The following is an 11,285-nucleotide window of genomic DNA, read 5'->3' on the forward strand; positions in this document are numbered from 1 at the left end:
TGAGGGCGAGAGGAAGAGGGCGAGAGGAAGAGGGCGAGAGGGCGAGAGGAAGAGGGCGAGAGGGCGAGAGGAAGAGGGCGAGAGGGCGAGAGGAAGAGGGCGAGAGGAAGAGGGCGAGAGGAAGAGGGCGAGAGGAAGAGGGCGAGAGGAAGAGGGCGAGAGGAAGAGGGCGAGAGGGCGAGAGGGAGAGAGAGGAAGAGGGCGAGAGGGAGAGGGCGAGAGGGCGAGAGGGAGAGGGCGAGAGGGCGAGAGGGAGAGAGAGGAAGAGGGCGAGAGGAAGAGGGCGAGAGGAGAGAGAGGAAGAGGGCGAGAGGGAGAGAGAGGAAGAGGGCGAGAGGGAGAGAGAGGAAGAGGGCGAGAGGGAGAGAGAGGAAGAGGGCGAGAGGGAGAGAGAGGAAGAGGGCGAGAGGGAGAGAGAGGAAGAGGGCGAGAGGGAGAGAGAGGAAGAGGGCGAGAGGGAGAGAGAGGAAGAGGGCGAGAGGGAGAGAGAGGAAGAGGGCGAGAGGGAGAGAGAGGAAGAGGGCGAGAGGGAGAGAGAGGAAGAGGGCGAGAGGGAGAGAGAGGAAGAGGGCGAGAGGGAGAGAGAGGAAGAGGGCGAGAGGGAGAGAGAGGAAGAGGGCGAGAGGGAGAGAGAGGAAGAGGGCGAGAGGGAGAGAGAGGAAGAGGGCGAGAGGGAGAGAGAGGAAGAGGGCGAGAGGGAGAGAGAGGAAGAGGGCGAGAGGGAGAGAGAGGAAGAGGGCGAGAGGAGAGAGAGGAAGAGGGCGAGAGGAGAGAGAGAGAGGAAGAGGGCGAGAGGGAGAGAGAGGAAGAGGGCGAGAGGGAGAGAGAGGAAGAGGGCGAGAGGGAGAGAGAGGAAGAGGGCGAGAGGGAGAGAGAGGAAGAGGGCGAGAGGGAGAGAGAGGAAGAGGGCGAGAGGGAGAGAGAGGAAGAGGGCGAGAGAGAGAGAGAGAGGAAGAGGGCGAGAGAGAGAGAGAGAGGAAGAGGGCGAGAGGGAGAGAGAGGAAGAGGGCGAGAGGGAGAGAGAGGAAGAGGGCGAGAGAGGAGAGAGAGGAAGAGGGCGAGAGGGAGAGAGAGGAAGAGGGCGAGAGGGAGAGAGAGGAAGAGGGCGAGAGGGAGAGAGAGGAAGAGGGCGAGAGGGAGAGAGAGGAAGAGGGCGAGAGAGAGAGAGAGGAAGAGGGCGAGAGAGAGAGAGAGGAAGAGGGCGAGAGAGAGAGAGAGGAAGAGGGCGAGAGAGAGAGAGAGGAAGAGGGCGAGAGAGAGAGAGAGGAAGAGGGCGAGAGAGAGAGAGAGGAAGAGGGCGAGAGAGAGAGAGAGGAAGAGGGCGAGAGAGAGAGAGAGGAAGAGGGCGAGAGAGAGAGAGAGGAAGAGGGCGAGAGAGAGAGAGAGGAAGAGGGCGAGAGAGAGAGAGAGGAAGAGGGCGAGAGAGAGAGAGAGGAAGAGGGCGAGAGAGAGAGAGAGGAAGAGGGCGAGAGAGAGAGAGAGGAAGAGGGCGAGAGAGAGAGAGAGGAAGAGGGCGAGAGAGAGAGAGAGGAAGAGGGCGAGAGAGAGAGAGAGAGGAAGAGGGCGAGAGAGAGAGAGAGGAAGAGGGCGAGAGAGAGAGAGAGGAAGAGGGCGAGAGAGAGAGAGAGAGAGGAAGAGGGCGAGAGAGAGAGAGAGGAAGAGGGCGAGAGAGAGAGAGAGGAAGAGGGCGAGAGAGAGAGAGAGAGAGAGAGAGAGCAAGAGGGCGAGAGAGAGAGAGAGCAAGAGGGCGAGAGAGAGAGAGAGCAAGAGGGCGAGAGAGAGAGAGAGCAAGAGGGCGAGAGAGAGAGAGAGCAAGAGGGCGAGAGAGAGAGAGAGGAAGAGGGCGAGAGAGAGAGAGAGGAAGAGGGCGAGAGAGAGAGAGAGGAAGAGGGCGAGAGAGAGAGAGAGGAAGAGGGCGAGAGAGAGAGAGAGAGGAAGAGGGCGAGAGAGAGAGAGAGAGGAAGAGGGCGAGAGAGAGAGAGAGAGGAAGAGGGCGAGAGAGAGAGAGAGAGGAAGAGGGCGAGAGAGAGAGAGAGAGGAAGAGGGCGAGAGAGAGAGAGAGAGGAAGAGGGCGAGAGAGAGAGAGAGAGGAAGAGGGCGAGAGAGAGAGAGAGAGGAAGAGGGCGAGAGAGAGAGAGAGAGGAAGAGGGCGAGAGAGAGAGAGAGAGAGGAAGAGGGCGAGAGAGAGAGAGAGAGGAAGAGGGCGAGAGAGAGAGAGAGAGGAAGAGGGCGAGAGAGAGAGAGAGAGGAAGAGGGCGAGAGAGAGAGAGAGAGGAAGAGGGCGAGAGAGAGAGAGAGAGGAAGAGGGCGAGAGAGAGAGAGAGAGGAAGAGGGCGAGAGAGAGAGAGAGAGGAAGAGGGCGAGAGAGAGAGAGAGAGGAAAGAGGGCGAGAGAGAGAGAGAGAGAAGAGGGCGAGAGAGAGAGAGAGAGGAAGAGAGGGCGAGAGAGAGAGAGAGAGGAAGAGGGCGAGAGAGAGAGAGAGAGGAAGAGGGCGAGAGAGAGAGAGAGAGGAAGAGGGCGAGAGAGAGAGAGAGAGGAAGAGGGCGAGAGAGAGAGAGAGAGGAAGAGGGCGAGAGAGAGAGAGAGAGGAAGAGGGCGAGAGAGAGAGAGAGAGGAAGAGGGCGAGAGAGAGAGAGAGAGAGAGAGAAGAGGGCGAGAGAGAGAGAGAGAGGAAGAGGGCGAGAGAGAGAGAGAGAGGAAGAGGGCGAGAGAGAGAGAGAGAGGAAGAGGGCGAGAGAGAGAGAGAGAGGAAGAGGGCGAGAGAGAGAGAGAGAGGAAGAGGGCGAGAGAGAGAGAGAGGAAGAGGGCGAGAGAGAGAGAGAGAGGAAGAGGGCGAGAGAGAGAGAGAGAGGAAGAGGGCGAGAGAGAGAGAGAGAGGAAGAGGGCGAGAGAGAGAGAGAGAGGAAGAGGGCGAGAGAGAGAGAGAGAGGAAGAGGGCGAGAGAGAGAGAGAGAGGAAGAGGGCGAGAGAGAGAGAGAGAGGAAGAGGGCGAGAGAGAGAGAGAGAGGAAGAGGGCGAGAGAGAGAGAGAGAGGAAGAGGGCGAGAGAGAGAGAGAGAGGAAGAGGGCGAGAGAGAGAGAGAGAGGAAGAGGGCGAGAGAGAGAGAGAGAGGAAGAGGGCGAGAGAGAGAGAGAGAGGAAGAGGGCGAGAGAGAGAGAGAGAGGAAGAGGGCGAGAGAGAGAGAGAGGAAGAGGGCGAGAGAGAGAGAGAGGAAGAGGGCGAGAGAGAGAGAGAGGAAGAGGGCGAGAGAGAGAGAGAGGAAGAGGGCGAGAGAGAGAGAGAGGAAGAGGGCGAGAGAGAGAGAGAGGAAGAGGGCGAGAGAGAGAGAGAGGAAGAGGGCGAGAGAGAGAGAGGAAGAGGGCGAGAGAGAGAGAGGAAGAGGGCGAGAGAGAGAGAGGAAGAGGGCGAGAGAGAGAGAGGAAGAGGGCGAGAGAGAGAGAGGAAGAGGGCGAGAGAGAGAGAGAGGAAGAGGGCGAGAGAGAGAGAGGAAGAGGGCGAGAGAGAGAGAGAGGAAGAGGGCGAGAGAGAGAGAGAGGAAGAGGGCGAGAGAGAGAGAGAGGAAGAGGGCGAGAGAGAGAGAGAGGAAGAGGGCGAGAGAGAGAGAGAGGAAGAGGGCGAGAGAGAGAGAGAGGAAGAGGGCGAGAGAGAGAGAGAGGAAGAGGGCGAGAGAGAGAGAGAGGAAGAGGGCGAGAGAGAGAGAGAGGAAGAGGGCGAGAGAGAGAGAGAGGAAGAGGGCGAGAGAGAGAGAGAGGAAGAGGGCGAGAGAGAGAGAGAGGAAGAGGGCGAGAGAGAGAGAGAGGAAGAGGGCGAGAGAGAGAGAGAGGAAGAGGGCGAGAGAGAGAGAGAGAGGAAGAGGGCGAGAGAGAGAGAGAGGAAGAGGGCGAGAGAGAGAGAGAGGAAGAGGGCGAGAGAGAGAGAGAGAGGAAGAGGGCGAGAGAGAGAGAGAGGAAGAGGGCGAGAGAGAGAGAGAGGAAGAGGGCGAGAGAGAGAGAGAGGAAGAGGGCGAGAGAGAGAGAGAGGAAGAGGGCGAGAGAGAGAGAGAGGAAGAGGGCGAGAGAGAGAGAGAGGAAGAGGGCGAGAGAGAGAGAGAGGAAGAGGGCGAGAGAGAGAGAGAGGAAGAGGGCGAGAGAGAGAGAGAGGAAGAGGGCGAGAGAGAGAGAGAGGAAGAGGGCGAGAGAGAGAGAGAGGAAGAGGGCGAGAGAGAGAGAGGAAGAGGGCGAGAGAGAGAGAGAGGAAGAGGGCGAGAGAGAGAGAGAGGAAGAGGGCGAGAGAGAGAGAGAGGAAGAGGGCGAGAGAGAGAGAGAGGAAGAGGGCGAGAGAGAGAGAGAGGAAGAGGGCGAGAGAGAGAGAGAGGAAGAGGGCGAGAGAGAGAGAGAGGAAGAGGGCGAGAGAGAGAGAGAGGAAGAGGGCGAGAGAGAGAGAGAGGAAGAGGGCGAGAGAGAGAGAGAGGAAGAGGGCGAGAGAGAGAGAGAGGAAGAGGGCGAGAGAGAGAGAGAGAGAGGAAGAGGGCGAGAGAGAGAGAGAGGAAGAGGGCGAGAGAGAGAGAGAGGAAGAGGGCGAGAGAGAGAGAGAGGAAGAGGGCGAGAGAGAGAGAGAGGAAGAGGGCGAGAGAGAGAGAGAGGAAGAGGGCGAGAGAGAGAGAGGAAGAGGGCGAGAGAGAGAGAGAGGAAGAGGGCGAGAGAGAGAGAGAGGAAGAGGGCGAGAGAGAGAGAGAGGAAGAGGGCGAGAGAGAGAGAGAGGAAGAGGGCGAGAGAGAGAGAGAGGAAGAGGGCGAGAGAGAGAGAGAGGAAGAGGGCGAGAGAGAGAGAGAGGAAGAGGGCGAGAGAGAGAGAGAGGAAGAGGGCGAGAGAGAGAGAGAGGAAGAGGGCGAGAGAGAGAGAGAGGAAGAGGGCGAGAGAGAGAGAGAGGAAGAGGGCGAGAGAGAGAGAGAGGAAGAGGGCGAGAGAGAGAGAGAGGAAGAGGGCGAGAGAGAGAGAGAGGAAGAGGGCGAGAGAGAGAGAGAGGAAGAGGGCGAGAGAGAGAGAGAGGAAGAGGGCGAGAGAGAGAGAGAGGAAGAGGGCGAGAGAGAGAGAGAGGAAGAGGGCGAGAGAGAGAGAGAGGAAGAGGGCGAGAGAGAGAGAGAGGAAGAGGGCGAGAGAGAGAGAGAGGAAGAGGGCGAGAGAGAGAGAGAGGAAGAGGGCGAGAGAGAGAGAGAGGAAGAGGGCGAGAGAGAGAGAGAGAGGAAGAGGGCGAGAGAGAGAGAGAGAGGAAGAGGGCGAGAGAGAGAGAGAGAGGAAGAGGGCGAGAGAGAGAGAGAGAGGAAGAGGGCGAGAGAGAGAGAGAGAGGAAGAGGGCGAGAGAGAGAGAGAGAGGAAGAGGGCGAGAGAGAGAGAGAGAGGAAGAGGGCGAGAGAGAGAGAGAGAGGAAGAGGGCGAGAGAGAGAGAGAGAGGAAGAGGGCGAGAGAGAGAGAGAGGAAGAGGGCGAGAGAGAGAGAGAGAGAGGAAGAGGGCGAGAGAGAGAGAGAGGAAGAGGGCGAGAGAGAGAGAGAGAGGAAGAGGGCGAGAGAGAGAGAGAGAGGAAGAGGGCGAGAGAGAGAGAGAGGAAGAGGGCGAGAGAGAGAGAGAGAGGAAGAGGGCGAGAGAGAGAGAGAGGAAGAGGGCGAGAGAGAGAGAGAGGAAGAGGGCGAGAGAGAGAGAGAGGAAGAGGGCGAGAGAGAGAGAGAGGAAGAGGGCGAGAGAGAGAGAGAGGAAGAGGGCGAGAGAGAGAGAGAGGAAGAGGGCGAGAGAGAGAGAGAGGAAGAGGGCGAGAGAGAGAGAGAGGAAGAGGGCGAGAGAGAGAGAGAGGAAGAGGGCGAGAGAGAGAGAGAGGAAGAGGGCGAGAGAGAGAGAGAGGAAGAGGGCGAGAGAGAGAGAGAGGAAGAGGGCGAGAGAGAGAGAGGAAGAGGGCGAGAGAGAGAGAGAGGAAGAGGGCGAGAGAGAGAGAGAGGAAGAGGGCGAGAGAGAGAGAGAGGAAGAGGGCGAGAGAGAGAGAGGAAGAGGGCGAGAGAGAGAGAGGAAGAGGGCGAGAGAGAGAGAGGAAGAGAGCGAGAGAAAAAAAGAGAAACTGACACAAGCCCATTTCCTCTTAACACTGTGCTTGCCTGCCTTGTTCAGTCTCTGATCACCTGTATCCATGACTCTTCTGATGCCCTCTGTCTCCGATGAATCCAGTTTTGCCAACCCATCATTCCCTTTTTGCATGGACCTCCAATCCCTCCACACCTCCATCCATCACCAAGATGATCTCTGGGCCTTACATTTCTTCCTTGAACAGCAGCCCAACCAGTTCTCATCAACCATCACCAACACCCTCCATCACTTCCTGAAATTGTTCTCACTTCCAACAACTTCTATTACCCCCATTCACTTCTTCCAAATGAAAAGGTGTCTGGTGTGGGAACTCAAATGGGTCACAGCTGTGCCTTTTTAAAAAAAAAGATACATTGGTACATCTGAGTCGGTCCCAGCCCTACTCAGATGCACCCCCACCAACTTCTTACATTACATATGGGAACTATGTTGGTGCTGCTTCTTGCTCTTATCTTGAGAATTTTATTAACTCTGCTTCCAATTTCCACCCAATCCTCAATTTCACATGGTCCATCTCTGATTATTCCCCTCACTTCCTGGACTTAGCCCATCACTGGAGACTGTGCTTTCAAAAGACGTGTATTACAAGCCCATTGATTCCCACAACTTAGATTGGAGTATGTTTCTTCCCACTCCACTTTCTGTAAAGATTCCATCCCTTTCTTCCAGTTTCTCCACATCCATTGCATCAGCCCTGACGAGTCCACTTTCTTAACCAGAGCTTCTGAAATGTCCTTTTTCCTCAGCCAAGGTTCCCCATCAACAAAGGTTGACAGGACTCTTGACAGCATCTGCCCCATTTCTTGTGCCTCTGCTTTCATCCCTCCTCTTGCAAAAGGATTTCACTTGTCCTCACCTTGCACCCCACCCACCTCTGCATTTGCTGGATCATCTACAAAATGATCCCACGACCAAGTACATCTTTCTCTCACCCTCTGCTTCCTAGGGGATACTCTTGTTCATTCTAACACCACCCCAGCTCCCAGCTGCCCTTCCCAGGAACCTTCCTGTTCAACTGAGACAGGTGCAAAATCTGTTCATTCGTCTCCTCACACCCCAAGGGTCACCACCCAAACACACTTTCTGCGTGATAGCAATTTATGTGTACTTCCTCCAATCTCGTCTTCTGCATTTGTTGCCCACTGTGCAGTCTCCTCCACATTGGGAAGACCAAATAAAGACTTGGTGACCGCTTTGCCAAATGCCTCCATTCTGTCCACAAATGAAAAACTGACCTCCCTGTGGCTTGCCACTTCAACTGCCCCTCCGATTCACAACCTGATCTCTGTCTATGGCCTCCTATTCAGTTCCAACTAAACCCAACACAAGCTTCAGCAACAGTATTGCATTTTTCACCAGAGCACCCTGCAGCCCTCTAGTCTTAATAGAGACATAAGTTACTTCAGATCAACCATTTCCCCAATTATCTTTAAAGAAAGAAAGCTGGTGATGTGGGGTGGGTCTATTGGTATCTGGAGAGGATGGGAGTCAGGTTTATGTTCTGGTTGTAAACTGTGTCAGAATACAGTTCTGGCAGGGGATTTGTACCCTTGGTGTTGGCCTTTTTTTTCTTCTTTTTGGGACTGGGGTATCTATAACATATGTTACCAGGATTTTCAGTTTTTATTCCAGACACCCTGCATCTGCAAGCTTTTCCACCCCCCCCGCAACTTGCTCCATTTTCATCTTTTTCTTGTGTGGGCCTTTCACCAGGTTATCTATTTGCTTATTCTTTTAATGTCTTTCCATTGCCTAACTGAGATAATCTTTCATATCACCTAACAATTTCCTGCCTTTTTTCTAAGCAGGTCGCAAGTCATTAGCCCATTAACTTCCTTTCTGTGATTGGAATGTTTGTAGTTTTGCCCTATCCCTTCGCCACCCACCCACCCCCCCCAACTATTCTTCAGAATTGAAAGATAAGTAAGCATTTCAAAAGTTTTACCTGAAACGTGAACCTGACCGTTCCTTTTACAAATACTGACTGACTTATTTCCAGCATTTCCTGTTTTTGCTCCAGATTTCCATTTTTTTCACACTTCACAGCATTCCAGTTGGGAGTTGGGTTGTCGAAGCATGATTATAAATTAGACATTTATTTAGAAGTTTGTGGCTCAATAAATATTAATTGTCAAGAACACAAATATATGAAAGATACTGCATTGAGGCCAGTACCTGCTCAGAGTAATGCAGTGCCAGGCCATAATAGCAAAATTGTACTGCAAGATCTGCATCCCTCTGGCCACTGAAAAGAGCTCTGTACATGCATGCAAACACATATGCAAAACATTTCACCCAAGAACCAAATGGAAATGATGTCTTAAAGAGTTAACAGGAGTCAGTTTTCTCTAATATTAAAATGGTGAGTAGTTTAGAGAGGCTGCATTGCAAATGTTGGAGTTACCAATACAAATTCAGCACTTGGCTAAATTTGATTTGGTAAATTTCACACCAGATTATATTAATGTAAAGTTAAGGCCACTTTGTATTGACACAAAACATGCAAAGTAACCTATCTATAAGGCAATTAAGCTGTTCACTCCTCAAAAGTTACTCTTTCCAAGCAACAAGCTTCAACTAAGTTATTTTCAATGTTACTTGAAACATTTGAATGTGATTATCAACAACACATAAACTTGTATACTCTCATACGCACATTTTCTTTCAGTAAAAACATTTTCTAAGTGATACTGACAAGATCACTTGAAATGCCAACACAATAGTTTGAGTAGTTAAGTTTCCAACTAAGATTTATATAACAAAAGAGAACAAGTAAACCGTTAAGTCATGAAAAAGCAGTTTGTAAATAGCATCACAGGAATATTAGTTGCACTTTTACTGATCAGATCAAAAGGTCTCTCCCCTCCCCCTTTAACCAGGAACTGACATCAGTGCTGGGTTGAACAGTGCCCTTCACTAGGCCTCAACAACAATTACCTGAGACTAACGAACAGTTAAAGGGCAGCGCCGGGACTGGGACCTCGAGTTCCTCCGACACAAGGACACCTTTCCTGGAATGGGACAGATACTAAACTCCGTAGCGCGGTGCCCTGTCCGGCCTGGCCCATAGGGCCCGAGTCTCCGACACTTTCAGGCCCGTATTGACAGCCGGCCTAACCGGACCCCGGCTCCGTCCCCCACACTCACCATCACCAGCAGCAGCAGCGTCGCCCACAAGCCCGAGTCCCCGCGGCGCTGCAGCCTCGGCCGGTGGCGCTGTTTATTTCTGCCGTGTCCGCTCATTGGCTGCTCGCCGACAGTAGACGGCGGGGGGGGAGTTCGGAAGTTCCCGGCGGGGAATCCCCGGCCTCGACACTCGCCAACTTCCGCCTCGCTGCATCCAGCGCCCCGTCATGAACCGAGAGAAGGAAGCGGGGCGCGCCCGCCCTCCCTCTGCTTATTCTGGATGTTCTCAACCCCACACGCCATAAAGTTAACCTGGAGAGAAACAGGTGCCCGGGTCGGGAGTCAGCCACATGGAAGCTCAAGTTACAACTGGGATGTGGGCGTCAAGCTGATTATTGATCCTAAAACTGTTATTTAAATCTAGAGTCAGGACCCAACTTGACTCTAGAACCAAGTGGAACACGGATTTACACTACAACTTACTTGTGTCGGTGAGAAAATAAACCACTTCCCAGCAACACCATGGTAATATAAATGCAGCCAGATGGTAATAACTGTCCAGAAGTGAGTTATATGGAGAGTAGTAATTGGGCGTGAATTACAAGAGGAGTAACTACTAACTGTCTCCTTAAACTACTTTCCTCTGCCCCCTCACCTCAAACATGTGCGAAGAACTCATGGATTTCTTTGCAACTAAGATTGAGACCATCTGCTGCATCCCTCCTTTCCCCAAGCCAAATCTAGCCCTGCATCCACCTCTTTCTGTAGTTTCTCTCCCTCATGACTTCTCTGACCTCATCTTGTCTGAGACCCACCTCCTGCTCCCTTGACCCCATTCCCACAAAATTGCTGGCCACCCAACTTCCTTTCCTTGCCCTTTGATAGCTAATATTGTAAATGGTTCCCTCTGCTCAGGTACTGTTCCCCTCCCCCAAAAAACCAACCTGTGAACCCTCTGCCCTTGCAAATTACCACCCCACCTCAAACCTCTTTTTCCACTCCCAAGTGCTTGAAAGCGTTGTTGCCTCCCAAATCCGTGTGCATCCTTCCCACAAATCCATGTTTGAATCTCTCAAAACAGGTTTCCACCTCTTCCACAGCACTGCAACAGCCCTAATCGAAGTCGCAAAAGACATTCTCTCTGATTTTGACCATGGTACATTATCCTTCCTTGACCTCTGCAGCCTTTGACACAGTCAACCACACCATACTCCTCCATCACCTCTCTTCTGTTGTCCAGCTCAGTGGGACGGCCCTTGCTTGCTTCCATTCTTAACTATCCGGTCATAACCAAAGCATCTCCAACGATTGCTTCTCTTCTGCCCCACACTGCTACCTCTGGAGTCCCCCATGGATCTATCTTTAACCGCTTCCTTTTCACCACCCACATGCTGCCCCTTGGTGACATCATCCGAAGACAGAAGGTTAGCTTCCACATGTACGCTGAAAGCACCCAGCTTTACCTCTCAACTGCTCCACTGCATCCATGTTGTCAGGCTGCTTGTCTATCCAGTCTTGGATGAATTGCAACTTCCTCCAGTTAAACATCAGGAAGACCAAAGGCATTGTCTTCAGCATCCACCACAAACTCCTTACCCTCGCCACTGATTCCATCCCAAGTCTCAGGTTGAATCAGTCTAGACCCAACCTCGATGACACATTAGATCCTGAGCTGAGCTTCCAACTCCATATCTTCTTCATCACAAAGGCTATCTATTGACACCTCAGTAATATCGCCCACCTCTGCTCCTGCCTCAGCCTATCTGCTGCTGAAATCCTCATCCATACCTTTGTCAACTCCAGACTCGACAATTCCAATGTTCTCCTGACTGGACTTTCTTCCTCCACCCTCCATAAACTTCAGTTCCTCCAAAACTCTGCTGCCTCTATCCTATCCTGCACCAAGTTCCGCTTACCCACCATCCTTGTCCTTTCTGACCGACATTGACTCCCAGTCCCCCTATGCCTCTGATTTAAAATTCTCATCCTCATGTTTAATTCCCTTCTCAGCTTTGCTCCACCATATCTTGGTAGCCATACAACCCCCTCTT

General features: G+C 53.0%; 1 protein-coding gene across 4 annotated transcripts in view; it reads right to left on the minus strand.

The window, feature by feature from the left end:
• Positions 1-9,738, minus strand: part of tank (TRAF family member-associated NFKB activator) — a 96,304-nt gene extending 86,566 nt beyond the window's left edge. Inside the window, exon 1 of one of the 4 annotated variants that reach the window (XR_010963416.1) lies at positions 9,256-9,616. The gene's annotated coding sequence lies outside the window, so the exon portion shown is untranslated. Of the gene's footprint in view, positions 1-9,045; positions 9,617-9,717 lie in introns of those variants that run through there. The other 3 variants (XM_067987382.1, XM_067987380.1, XM_067987381.1) reach the window with 3 other exon arrangements.
• Positions 9,739-11,285: the final 1,547 nt, after the last annotated feature.

Source organism: Heptranchias perlo, chromosome 7, assembly GCF_035084215.1.
Source record: "Heptranchias perlo isolate sHepPer1 chromosome 7, sHepPer1.hap1, whole genome shotgun sequence".
NCBI lineage: Eukaryota > Metazoa > Chordata > Chondrichthyes > Hexanchiformes > Hexanchidae > Heptranchias > Heptranchias perlo.